We start from the raw sequence: 14,148 nt of genomic DNA on the forward strand, positions 1-14,148 counted from the left end.
GTGTGTGTGTGTGTGTGTGTGTGTGTGTGTGTGTGTGTACTCTGATTTTCCTGGAAAAGCACACAAAAAAAAATTATTTCTAAAAACAACAAACACCACTCAATTTTTTAAAATAACCTATACCCTTCTTTGGGGACAGTTATGTCACGTCCTTTTCTTCCCTTCTCTACTCGAAATACCTTATTTCATAACTGATTAACTGACACAACTACTTTAATTGTGCTTTGTCATGATATATAGGAACCACAGGTCTTATTTGTCATTGCCCCAGGACAAGTCAAAAGTCATCTGTTCTTCAAATTGTCTTACACCCACAGCCGAACATGTGGCACAGCTCTGTCCACAGGGTGACAGGCTAGTGGGACTTCTGGGAGGCGTACAGAGGTCGGATGTCAGGAGATACAGGGCATCTCGGGTGGTGTTTGCTTTGATATTGATGCTGTTATTTTCTGCTTTCTCCTTCTTGCCTTCTTTAGCCTCACATTAGGGGTAGATATTGATCTTGGACCGCAAGGATGAACAACATCTGCGAAGGATGGAGGGAAGGGCAGGGTGGCACCGGGAGCAGCAGTGATAGCTCTGGAAGGTGTACCTGTGTCCTTTTGTTCACGTGAGAAAGCCAGCTCCTCCTTTCAGCAATCGGTTAACTATGAGTAACTTCCAGATGAATGCAGTGTGAGCTGACTGGAAGAAGGAACCGCCAGATGCATGTTTCCTATAATAAACTGTTTGCCTTGCCCTCTCTTGTCCATCAGACCACATGAGCATGACGGAAAAACACAATTTCCTCCCCAAATGGAAAGTTTATATTTAGGCCCATGACTTCTCTCTTCCTATTGAAATAGAAGATCTTCCTTTCTATCAAATTCATGGCCTCAATTTCTTTAATGGTTGTTACATATGCTTGCGCGCGCGCGTGTGTGTGTGTGTGTGTGTGTGTGTGTGATTAGATAACCAATTTGGGGGCTTTTCTGAGGACTATGTCTCCTGTTTTTAACATGCCTTAGTTCTCTGTAGTTCCTTGTCTAGAATTGAGGCTCCAATAGATTCCTTCCACATTAGCATGTCTGTTAATGGCCTTTTTTTCCCTTGTTTTTACATCCTAACCAAAGCTTCTCCTCCCTCCCCTCTTCCCAGTTCCCTCACACCCCTACCCCCAGCCCCATCCATTCCTCCTCCACTGTTTCTCTTCAGATAAAGGCAGGCATCTCATGGATATCAGCAAGCTTCGGTGAGACCAGGCAGCTCCGCTCCTCCACCACGGTTGGATGTGATAATCCTGCAGGAAGAATGGGTCCCAAAGGCCAGTAAAAGAGTCAGAGACATCCCCTGCTCTCACTGCTAGGAGTCCCCCAAGAAAACCAAGTCACACAACTGCAACACATGGCCTAGGTCAGTCCCATGCAGGCTCCCTGGTTGTCGGTTCAGTCTCTTTAAGGCCCTATGAGCTCAGGATAGCTTATTCTGTGGGTTTTCTTGTGGTGCCCTTGACACCACTGGGGCCTACAATCCTTCCTCCCCATCTTCTTAGGATTCCCTGAGCTCTGCCTAATGTTAGGCTGTGGGTCTGCATCTGCTTCTAAGAGTTGCAGGTGAAGCCTCTCTGATGACAATCGGGCTAATCCCCAATCTATGAGTGTAGCAAGATATCATTAGGAATCCATTAACTGACTTTGTATTTGCCATTCATGTTTGGTTCTATCCTAGGTCTCTGGGGTGTCATGCTCCTGGGTCCTGGCCCTCATGAGGGAGTTTCCTCTCAGGGTCTCCAGCTGTGCCATGTTGATGACCTTCTCATTTAGTTCTTAATTATGCAGCCATGTTGATGAGACTTCATGGGTATAGTTTCTCTGACATAGAAACTATATGGTCTCTATATTCATAGAGATGAGACCTATGCTTATCGTTGGGTATAAGTATAAATGTTTAGAATGGGTTGGAGGGAGTGGAGAAATGATATGATTTTTAATTTCAAAAACAAAACAAAAAACTTAAAAATCAAAATAAAGGAGCATTCTATGCAAGTCAACACTGGATTTCCTTCTCAGAGCATTGCTTCTCTCTCTCCGTTAGAGTTCTCTCTTGTGGCTTCAAGCTCCTCCTGATAAGATCTGAAATCCTTCTCTCAGCTTCATGTGCCTGTCTCATTACCCACACCATCTCCATTTCTTTCCCTCCCTCTGCTTGCTTACCCTGCACATGCACACTTAGCTTGCCTCCCGCTGCTGTCAGAACCCCTCACAGCACTCTACTGCAGTGTGCTGGCCAAACCACGGATAGCCGCTTGGAGAGGACAGTGAGCAGTTTGCAACATCTTATTTCTATCAAAGACAAAGTCATGAACCAATTTTTACTTGTGTTTTCTCCAACCAATCATCTTGAGCTTCCTAGTCTTCCTAAAGAAAGGAATAATTGTTTTTTATCACCTACTAGTCTAATACAGAACATATCTCCAAAACAAACTCTTATCAGAGGCCCACATACAATGTGTACCAATCTATCAAATGCATTCACTAGATTATCAGTTTCTAAAGCTACGGGTCCACAATGAAATGAAGGTTTCCTGTGTACTCAGTCATCTCAAACAGAAACTAAGGAGCCACCTTAGTATGATCTATTTTTTATTTGCTATGTAAAGACATGCACATATACTAAGTCATTTGTCTAAATGTCTGAATTTTACTTGCATCTAGCAGGACCTGGTGCCACACTTTTCTTAGGAAACCCCCTCAAAGCTCTGCTTGACTTAGCAAATAGTCTCTGCTGCTCTGAGTTTTAGCTTGCTCCTTTCCCGCCAATCACAATGAAACAGTACTATGAGGTAAGCCCACCAGAGCCCACCACACCCATACTCCTAGAGCCAAACAAAGTCTTTATTACAAGCTGATTGCTTCACAGGACCTTGTCCAAATCACGAGGCCCTGAGCCTTTACAGATCTCTGTCTTCTATGCACAAAAACCTCATCCTGGTTGTCACACTTCAGTTAGCAAGAAGCTAAAGGCAAAATGACTACGTATAGGGATTCTTGACTCAGGGACTCTACTGCACCTATGGCAGGAACTGTTTGGGCAGGTGTTGGGGCCTACATGCTGGCTAGTAAGGTCAGAACCGTGCCTCTGACATGGCATCAGTCATATTAAGATCTACAGGCCTATTATAGCAACTATAATGATGAATCAAAAATAGATTACAGCACCACACGGTCCCCTAAAACATTAACAGAGTACTGAAGACCATTAGTAAATTCTGAGATGCTTTTTCTTTTTACCAAGCCTTGACCTTTATTATTTAAAAAAGCTGCATATTTATTTCACTTTCTGACTCTGTGCTTGTGCCTTCAACACCTTCACAACAATTTTCTGCTCCTCAATAAGGAAAGCCCCTTGATCCTGTCGTGGACACACTTGGCACACAGGGACCCACCATAGGACCTGCTGACATGCTTCTTGGTCTTAGACAACCTCATAAGGACTTTCGGTCTCACAGCATGAACCCCTCGAAGCCTGCCTGGGCACACACCGCATGCCGATTTAGGTGCTTCCCCAACCTTCTTGGTATAAAGGTAACCAATCCTGTTACCAGGGGTTCGAGACAGCCTAGTTTTGTTAGAGGCTGTGTTGTAGGAAAGCCTACGACGGTATGTCAAACGCTGGACCATTCTGAGTGCCTCTAAGCACCGTCCAATTCTGAGATTCTTGCAGTGTACACATAATCTGTTGTTTAAATTATTTACCCTTCATCCTCTTTCATTTCCATTTTTAAAACTGTGTTTTATCACTACAGTACCCGAGGTCATCAAATCCTCTCTAAATTCGTCCGGAAGTAGCTTTTTCACTTGTTTCTTATCACTTTTGTTTTATATATAGTTGTCTTCAGAAACCTCACAATACAGTTTGTTCACTCTCCAAGTTAAGGTCAATGCTCAGGTAGAGATCAAGATGACCTCACATTATCTACACTGTCCTAAGCCTGAATGATTAACCCACTTGGGCTGGTAAGATGGCTCAGCAGGCAAAGACTCCTGGGGCCCCACAGAGTGTGAGGAAAGAACCGACTCCCTCAGTGTGTGCTCTGATCACCACATGTGCCACGGCACAAACACACATGCACACACATGCATTCAACTTTCATTGGGCACTTCAATAAATTAAAATTTAGACTTGAAATAATAATGAACTGGATGTGTTAACAGATATCTGTAATCCTGGTGCTAGGGAGATGGAAGAGAGAGGAACGGAGTTTCAAAGCCAGCCAAGGATAAGTAAGATACAGTCTCAAAAACAATTCAAAAATAATAGGTATGGTCCTCTTTTTTAAGAATGGGGTTTTATAGGGGGCTGGAGAGATGGCTCAGTGGTTAAGAGCACAGACTGTTCTTCCAAAGGTCCTGAGTTCAATTCCCAGCAACCACATAGTGGCTCACAACCATCTGTAATGATATCTGGTGCCCTCTTCTGGCCTACAGGGACACATGCAGACAGAACACTGTATACATAATAAATAAATATTAAAAAATAAAAATAAAAGAATGGGGTTTTATAAAACATGTGCTACAGTGTCTTTGCAGATTTTCTTAAGTGTTTTCTTGGGTGGGGAGCTAGCTCAATGGGTAAAACTATTTCTGTACAAGCACAAGGACTGGAGTTTAGATCTTCAGCATCCACAAGTTCCCAGTGGTCATAGCAGCATGCCTGCAATCCCAGTGCAGAAGCAGAGAGAGAGAGACTGGTTAAACTGATAAGCTCCAGGTTCCATGGAAAGCCCTGCCTCAGTAAATAAAGTGGAGAGTCCTTGAGGAAACTACCAGCTTCAACCTCTGTCCTCCAAAGCTGTCCTATGTCTATGGACATCTATGCATGTGAACCTGCATGTACAACCATGTCCATACAGGAATGTGCATACACAAGCAAACAAATTAAATACAATAATTAAATATAAAACCAACCTTCGCCTTAATGTTTGCTCCATTATTTGGCTATAGTTGCTCTGTACGTTTCTTAGAGGAAAAACTACTGTATTTTTTCCCTTGGCACACTACTGAATGCAATGCTCAATATAGATTTCCTGAATGATTGTATCATGAAAATTAATTTTCATTCACAAGAGAAGAGGAAATAAAAGTTTCTTTTACTCATTTAGAAGGAGTATGTAAAAATATTTAAAGGGTTCCATGGCTAGCTTAGAAACTAAGTAACTTGTTCGTTATTAAAAGATCTTGTCATTGTCAGAGGAAAAGCCCAACATCCCTCTTGGTAAGGCACCCCACACCTAACTGCCACCACTGACAGCAGGTGGAATCCTTTGATCCAAGTCCCACATGGTTTTGGAACTTGCACAGTAACCCCCCATGGTGGACTTCAGTTTTCTTCTCGCTGAAAAGGAGGGTTACACTAGAGGATTTTTACGGACTTTTCCACTTCTGAACTATCGTGGTTACTTACATATCCAGTATAATCCTCTTAGGCTGTGGTTTAGGGCTCCTCTTTCCTTTTCTAACCTCAGGGGAGATGGAGATCAGCCTCATGTGCTTGAAAGCCATTACCAAATTTGTCCTTCTAGACTCCAAGGCAACCTGATTAACCCCATTTCGTCCACTGCTCTTGCATGCCCTTAACTGCAGATACGGTGACTTAAAATGTTAGAATGTAAAGTCCATCGTGAGTGAGGTGTACTAGTTTTCCCATTACAGTGAATGTGGCTTCATAGTCACTAATAAAACTGACTCTGAAAGTACAACAGTTTTCTGGAAATGTTACTATTGAAGTGAAACTTAGGTATTTGCTTTTGCACTTTCCACACAGCTTTTAGTTAGACACAGAACTAACATATGAGTACACATGCAATCCCCAGGCTCATGCTGAAAACCAGCGTGCAAAGTGCCATATGAGGATGACCCTAATGCTTTGCCCAGAGTCACACTTAGAAAAATATGCTTATTCTAAAAGTATATGGAATGAATTCCATGTAAGTTTTGATTAACTCAAGGAAAAATGGAAGAGAATGTAGAAGAGACAGAAAAGAAGTTTAACTATTCTCTAACAATGCTTCCCTATTTTTAGCACAGCAATTAAAACAGCATTATTTATTTATTCAGTTTACATTTGAGCTGATAGACAAAGGTTCTCAGAAGCTAACAATAAGATCTTGAAGTAAAAAGGTAATTAACCCAACCAAAACTCATTTAGGAATGTCTGCTGCTATCAGAAAACAATAGTCAACTAATTGGGGTGAAGAAATAAATTCCCTGCAGTTGAATAGCTTTGGGCTCTGTCATATCTCAGATCTATGGAAGCAGAAGAGACAGTCACATTAATTAATGAATCCAAAACACATCGAATGTTCTTCAGGACACATCCTCCTCTAGGGCTGTTTTCCTTGGTCGAGGGCGCGCCTCAGTCCTGTGTTTGCACAAATGTCAGCACTGAAGGTGCAGGATTCCTCCCTGATGTCTCTCCCTCCGGCTCCCTAACTAGATCAAAGGGCCATGCCATGCTTTGAGAAAACTGAATCCTTTCCAAGCAAAAGGAAGGGTGATGCTGGCATACATCTGCAAAGCTGTTTCTCAGAGGGCCCAAGTCACTCTTTCATCTCTTCACTCCCCAGAACTTAAAGCTTTACACAACAACCATTTTACTCCATATATGCATACACAGTTAAAAATATGTGTGTATGGATCATATACATGTGTTTTAATATTTATATCATATATAAGTACAGTGTTTTTAATGTTTAGTTAGAGCAGCTCAGGAATGAAAAGATATTTCAAAATCATTAATTAAAACTTCCCTTCCCACCTTTGTAAAATTGGAGTACTGTCAATCTATAGGATAGTAACCTCTGAAAGAAAATCTGAACCCACATCAAGCAGCATAGAACTCACCTCATAGAACAGGTGTTTCATTTCTGTTTGACTTTTGGTTTCCTTAAGACAGGAACTCATTCTGTAGCCCTGGAATTCATTATATAGCCCAGTTCTCCTCAAGTTCACACTTCCTCCTGCCTCACTAGGTGTTAGGATTTCTGCTCTGAACCACATACCTGTCTCACAAAACTGTTTTGATAGTTATCTGAGATGCTGTTTGTAAAGTGCCCGTTACACGGATACAGAAGCTTTAGTTAAATTAAGCATTACTAGTTGTCAGCAAGTATTACTGACTGATATTATAATGATGTTGAAAATCTTTTACGTTCCCGATGTTGTTGGTCTCTTGTTTTTTTAAAGGAGTTTTTATTCAGCACATGCCTGAACCACACTGAAACAATGATATTAAACACAAGATTAGTGTGCACCTGGAATCTTGCTGAATTTCCAAATATGTGTTCTCAAATGCTGATTTGTGCCAAATTTGTTTATTTTTATTTTATTTTGGGGATTTTAATATAATTACATAATCACCCCCTTCCCTTTCCTTCCTTCAAAGTTTCCCATATGCCTCCCCCTTTTTCTCTTTCAAATTCGTGGCATCTTTGTTCATTAATTGCTGTTACATGGATATATGTATGTGAATACACATAACACATTCCTAAATATAACCTGCAATTTGTATAATGTTACTTCCATGCATGTTTTATGGGCTGGCTACTTGGAAGTGAGTAACCAGGTGGTGTGCTCTTCACTGGGGAAGACTGTTTCTCCCACTCTCACATCCCTTATTTGTCTGCAGTTCTTTGTGTAGGGTTCAGGCCTCATGGGCTTTCCCCCACCCACCGCCGGCATGTTTGTTGTCCTTATTCAACTCATGTTTAGACAGCCATGTTGGTGAGAATTGTTTTGGTGTAGCTTGTTTACTGGGAGACACAATCTCACAACCAGCTCTGTGATCCTCTGGCTCATACAAACTTTTCACTCCCTCGTTCATGGTTCCTGAGCCATAGGAATAGGAGTTGAAGAGTCCATTTTTTAACCAAGTAATCATGCTCTCTCTCTACATCTTTTTTGACTTAAAAGGCTCAAATTGGCAACATGTCCTGCCTGCCTAAGAGAATCCCACTATCTCCTCAGGTGTAAATAAGTCTGGGGGACAATAATAGAGAGGCTGGCAAGGGCCTGCAAGTCCACAGTCAAGAAAGAAGGCCACAGGGAATCTTCTTTCTGAAGCAGAGATCCAGCTGGAATGTAGAGGGAAAGCATTTTCTTCTCAGTAAAAGCAGAAGGTTTTCATCTTGATCAAATCTTCAAGCTTCAAGTGCTTCTTGGATGTTTTCCTTGTTCATGGAGAAAAAAAAAAACTATTGAGGTTCTGAGTCAGCAAAAGGAAGAATTTTGTAGGCATCAGCCACCAGGAAACAGTACTGGGAGCGAGCAAGCGAGCCCTTAGAGTTAAGTCAGTTAAGTCACTCCCTCCCTATTTTTGAAGGCCCTCTAGGATTCCTAAGCTTCCTCTGTAAGCAGATCAGATCCAACTCTATCCAGGGGTCACCAGAGTGAAAATGGTGCTCCTTCCAGAGAGAGAATGAGAAGTGAATGATCTCAAACACTGTATTTCCGATAAATTCTAATCAATGATTTTCCGGTTTTGTGAACATACCCACACCACCAGAAGCACCCCATGAAGTGACTAAATGAGCTAAAATGTTTTAACTGGGAGGCACAGACAGAAGTGATAGATGCTCCTCAACCTAAATGTTTAGATAGAAAAAAATTCATCAAAACAAAATGTCCCTTTAGTGATTAATTTGTAATCCCAATTAAAACACTGACAATTAAAAAGACATTAGCTGTGTAGGTTCTAATGAACTGCATGATAAAGAGGCAGAGGCAAGAAAATGAAAATTGACGCAGGTGATCTCTCTGTCACGAATTAGAGCTTGGCTGTGGCATATGCACTTAACTCTGAAAGCACATTAACCAATGTCACACGAAACAGGAGCTCTGGAGGCTGCATGGCCCTTAATGGATTTTGATGGAAAGTTGTAGAGATCTCCATTCATCTTTAATCCTCAAGGGACACAGATGGCTCAGGGAATCATTTACTTAAATGGAAATAGCCCTAGAATTATTGCAGTGTTTGAAACTAATATGATAATGAAATTCAATCTCATTAAGTGGAGAAAAGTCTATTTAAATTGCTTATCAAATATCCATTTGCTGTTAGTTTTCGAAATATCAAATAACTGATATAACTTTACATTTGATCATAGTCAAAAGACATAGGAGCCATTCTAGCTTGCTTTAAAGGTCAATATGAATTTTTAACTGTGCATGTACACACACACACACACACACACACAATACAAGCCTGTACTTTAAAATACATTTTCACTAGTCCATTTTTTTCCTCTGTGATAAATTGACTGAGATATCAATTACAAGAAGTAAAGCTTTATATAGGTTCATGGTTGTTGAAAATTTAGTCCTTGGTTGACTGTATTCACTGCTTTGCTTATGGTCTGGCAGAACATCATGTGACCAGAAAGCAGATCGAGACAAGGAGCCATGGATTACTTCCTCCTAAGAGCCCATCTAGCTGTGAGTTCATTGATGGATTAACCCATTGATAAAGTTCATGTCCTCACAGTCCCCACATTTCTCAACACTCCACTTCTGAACACATCTTTACTAAGGACAAGCCCTCAATACATGATTCAACATGGGACATTTCATTTACAAACCACAGAACTTTTGGACAAATTATCATAATGCCATTGCACACATTAAATTCAATTTAGTAATGCTTCATATCAAGTAATAAGCAACTTGTGCAATCTGCCAGCCGCTGTCTATACTACTCTTCACTCTGTACATACATACACACTTTAGAAGAGATGATTTAGTAAAGGTGAGGGACTGGTGGCCACAGAATGGCTGGGTCATGCTTTTCTGTTTGCACAGGTTAGCTCATGGCAGGGAGGCGTGAGCAATGCTATGCTCACAGCAAGCGGAAGGCAGAGCAAACACCAGTCAGGAGATCCTTACTGATCTTTGGGCTTCACTCTTACCACCCAGGCTGCCACGTCAGTTTCCCAGTAAAGGCAGGGCTCAGATAAGCAAACAGGTCCACTGCCTGTGTCACACAGAGATCCCAGCTCTGAGACCACACTGCAGGCCACACAGACATCACAAAAGAGCAGGAAAAGGATCCCGCTCTCTCCAAAGTCTAAGGAATGAACTGAGACTTGGGCTGCAAAGAACAGACTTCTTGCCACACCTTTCTTAGGCTGGTAGAAGAGAAGAGCTGAGAGACTAAACAATTTAGGGAAACTTGGCTTGGGACTGTCTAGTCTTGAGTGAGACTGCTGAAGGATTCAAGGTCAGGTGAAGAGCTTGTGCTCTTAGGACATTTCTAATGTTCTCCCTCTCAGGGTGGTACTGAAATCCTGTTGCCCAGGGACTGTTTGCAGAGAGAGTTAAGTTCTATAAGCGTTTCTACAGGACCAAATACCCCTTCATTTGAGGCTTCCAGGGGCTGAAGAGCCATGCTGAAACCTCATTGTTGTTGTTGATGATGATGTAGAAGATTTCCCTGGAAGGAACTGAAACTCTTTTTGACAATTACTCCCAGGAATGCAGCCCTGGCTCCTGCAGGAGAATGGCAGATCACTTCCCTCAACTGTCTGTTTAATGGTGAGCAGAGTAGCTGTGGGACAGGCGCAGGGAATGCTTGAAGAGTTAGATCAGCTTCCCCATGAAACGCCATCAATGCGGGTGATCAGGACAGCCTGAGGCTGCTCCCACCTGCACTCATCCCAGGGCTTCTATCTGACTCCATATCCCCGTGTTGGCCTTGGGGGAAGAGATGGTTTTTTGGGGGGTTTTTTGTTTGTTTGTTTGGTTGGTTGGTTTTTTGTTTTGGTGGTTTTTTTTTTTTTTTTTGGTTTTTTGAGTCAGGGTTTCTCTGTGTAGCTTTGCGCCTTTCCTGGAACTCACTTGGTAGCCCAGGCTGGCCTTGAACTCACAGAGATCCGCCTGGCTCTACCTCCTGAGTGCTGGGATTAAAGGCGTGCGCCACCACCGCCGGTCGAGATGGGTTGTTCTTTGAGCAGTTGCTTTCTTTGACATGGGAATCTTTTTACAGCCTCCACTCTATCTATTTTAACACCCCAAGAGGATCTTTCTTAAAAAGCTAGCAGTTAGCTGGATTCCTTAGTAAACCAAATAATTTGTCACTTGGGAGTATTCTGAGATTTAGCTTCATGTTTAAAAGGAAAAAAATTAAGATGGCTTAAGTTTCATCTTAAAATTGTTCAGCCCCTGTAGTCATTCTGCATGTTGTAGTCTTAGAAGAACACAAGCTAAAACAAAATTCCCCATGTGGCTTGTTTTCCAAAGTACCGAGAACAAAGCCCTACGCTTCCCTAGGTCTTGTAACCCATCAAGCCTTCTGAATGGAAATACAGTGCTCGGTCATATTCTACTTTAAAAGGTAAATACAGATGAGATTTAAAAAAAAAAAGAAGAAGAAGAAGCTAGCACTTAAACTTTTAAAATGTAACTTTGAGTCAAGATGAGGAATTTAGCTGAGTCTTCCTTGAAGGAGGAGATCTAACTTCTGCAGATGACATGTGCCATCCAAATTACAAAAGGAACTCCAGTAGAAAAGTATTTGGAATGGAAGAAGGGTGGGAAGAAGACATATGAATCTATGTTCCTCTCTGTGTGCCTGTCTCTGTCTCTCTCTAACCCTCCCTTGCTTGCTCTCTATCCTTTCTTTTTTATTGAAAATAATTTTTCCTACACTATATTTTGATATTCTGATGACAGGTTTCCCTCCATCAGATGCTCCCCATTTCTCCACCCTTTCAATTCCAAGTTTTTCTTTTTCTTTTAAGAAAGCAGACAGGCAATTTAAAAATCAAAAAAGTAAAAATACAACAAAACAAAGCAAAAGTATGAGAAACACTTGAGCACACACACTTGTGCAAGCACACACACCACCTATAAAAACACAAAAACGTTGTTTTCTCAGTTTCATCCACCCCCCTACCCTCCACCCCCCTACCCTCCACCCCCCTACCTCCACCCCCCCCCCCCACCCCCCTGGCTTTTACCATCTTTCTGCCTCCTCTTCCATAAAGCTCCCTGAGCCCTGAGTGGAAGGGTTTGGTGAAGACATACCATTTAGGACTGAGTGTTCTAAGGTCTATTACCCTGTGTACATTGTCCAACTGTAGCTCTACATACTAGTTTCCATCTAGTGCTAGTGGAAGCTTCCCTGGTCACGGTTGAGTGAGACACGGATCTATGGGCATAGCAGAATGTCACTGGGAGTCATGGACTATCTTGTCTCAGATTCTTAGACATGAGAGTGTTGGGCATGAGTGGGCCTCACGTCCAATGACTTAGTGCTGGCTTACTCTTACAACTCCTGTGCCCCAAGTGCACCAGCACACCATGCAGGCAGGTCACGGTTGTAGATCAACGGGTTTGTAGGTGTGTTGGAGTGCACTTTTCTCCTTTGCTAGTATAGAGAACAACTTCCAGTACCATAAACAACACTAGTCAGGAGAGACAAGGAAGGCTCGAGCTGGGCAGCAGCTTGACTTCTCCGTATTCAATGAGATATATAAATATTGTCTTCAACAATGAGCCTTCCTATCCCTAACTAGCCTTTCTTTTGGTTTTGTTCCCTTCTTTTTCCCTCCTTTTTGTCTTTTCTCCTTCTCTCCCACCCTTATGGTGTCTTTCATTTTCCTTATGATGTGGCTGAATTTATACACTGGAGAAGCTGCTCATTGCTTTTCCCTGGGGTTCACACTGTCTAAGAACCAATACCACTGAATTCCAACATTATTTATTGAAGACCTGCTCTATTCCAGACACAGTACCAGGAAATGCACTTACAGGGTAAGCAGAACACACATAGCTCTTACATTATTAAGGTTTTTATAATCTTACATTAACCAACTAATCACATCACTAAAGACAGAGTATGACCTGACAAGAGCTTGTAAAACTTAGAACTCAGGATTCATCAATGGAGATTACTAAAGGGGACGAGACACAGACAGAAGATGCAGAGTGTTCCAGAACAGGACAGGGTTAGTGAATGCTTACAAGCTAAGCCTGAGTAAGCCCAAGTATCTGCCACTGACACTCCATTATGAGGCCTACACACCTCTATGTGTGATACGATTGCATGAGGGTTTGGAAATTAAAAAGATCGTCTTGCTGTCCACAAAGCAGTATTAATCTCTGTTTATCTATCCATCCATTCATCCCTACACCCTAAAAATGCCACATTTGCACTAATCTTTTTCTCGGCCAAGTTCTTTACATGTAGAAATTTGTGTCTTTCCCTAAAAGTGTGTTACTCACAGGTAAGCAGTCATGCAGCCTGGGCAAACTGCAAATATAAAGCAATAACTCGCCACCATTTTCTTTTATTCTCATTATGGTTATTAACTTGAATACAATATTTATATTACAGAAACTGGGATTTTATCTGCCTGCCAGTTAACTAGAGAAATAGTCTCACTTATAAAATAGTTGCTTGTTTCCAAAGTTTTGTTAGGAACTGTGGAGTACAATGAAGCAGAAGAAAGATTATCTCCCCCAGTTGGTATCTTAAAGTTTGACTGAACTCAGTGCAAGTTTATAATGAAATTTAAAACAACTCCATTGTTAGGTAAAACTATGTTCTGTTGTTATTAGATGAGTCATGAATTATTTACTCAATTTTAGACAAGAAAAAGAAGTAACAATGAAAGATATCAAGAGTGCATCGCAGTAAAGAAAGACTTCAATGAAGCTTTGGAATCAGGAACATATGAACCTGGAAATCACGATCTAATTAGTCATAATGATCACACACTTACAAACTGCTGCATTTTCGCTTTCACAACTGACAAGCTTTTGATTCTCTTTATTTGACATAAAAGTAAGGATTCCTTTTCTCTAAGACAACACTTGTTTCCCTTCTTAAATCCCAGTGATCACTACATTTATAAAGAAAAATACACTCATTTATGTTTTGCAAACACACATTTCAAAGAACATTTGGGAAAGTAAAACCAATTATTTTTAAATGTTTCAGAAAATTTGGACATGCATAATGGGATGGCCCATTTTACAAAGGTATGTTCAGTAACTTTTAAAAAGTCACAGAAGAAAAACAAAAGTCACATATAATATTAAAGAAAAACAGTGTAAGGCCTGGTAAAGTGGTAAAGCACTTGCCATGTAAGCCTGACTGCCTGAATGGAAGGAG

The 14,148-nt window shown here is 41.4% G+C and overlaps 1 pseudogene; it reads right to left on the reverse strand.

Moving 5' to 3' along the window:
* Positions 1–3,274: 3,274 nt before the first annotated feature.
* On the reverse strand, positions 3,275–3,678 carry LOC114688274 (annotated as a pseudogene).
* Positions 3,679–14,148: the final 10,470 nt, after the last annotated feature.

This window comes from Peromyscus leucopus, chromosome 3 (genome assembly GCF_004664715.2).
Source record: "Peromyscus leucopus breed LL Stock chromosome 3, UCI_PerLeu_2.1, whole genome shotgun sequence".
In the NCBI taxonomy this organism is placed as follows: Eukaryota; Metazoa; Chordata; class Mammalia; order Rodentia; family Cricetidae; genus Peromyscus; species Peromyscus leucopus.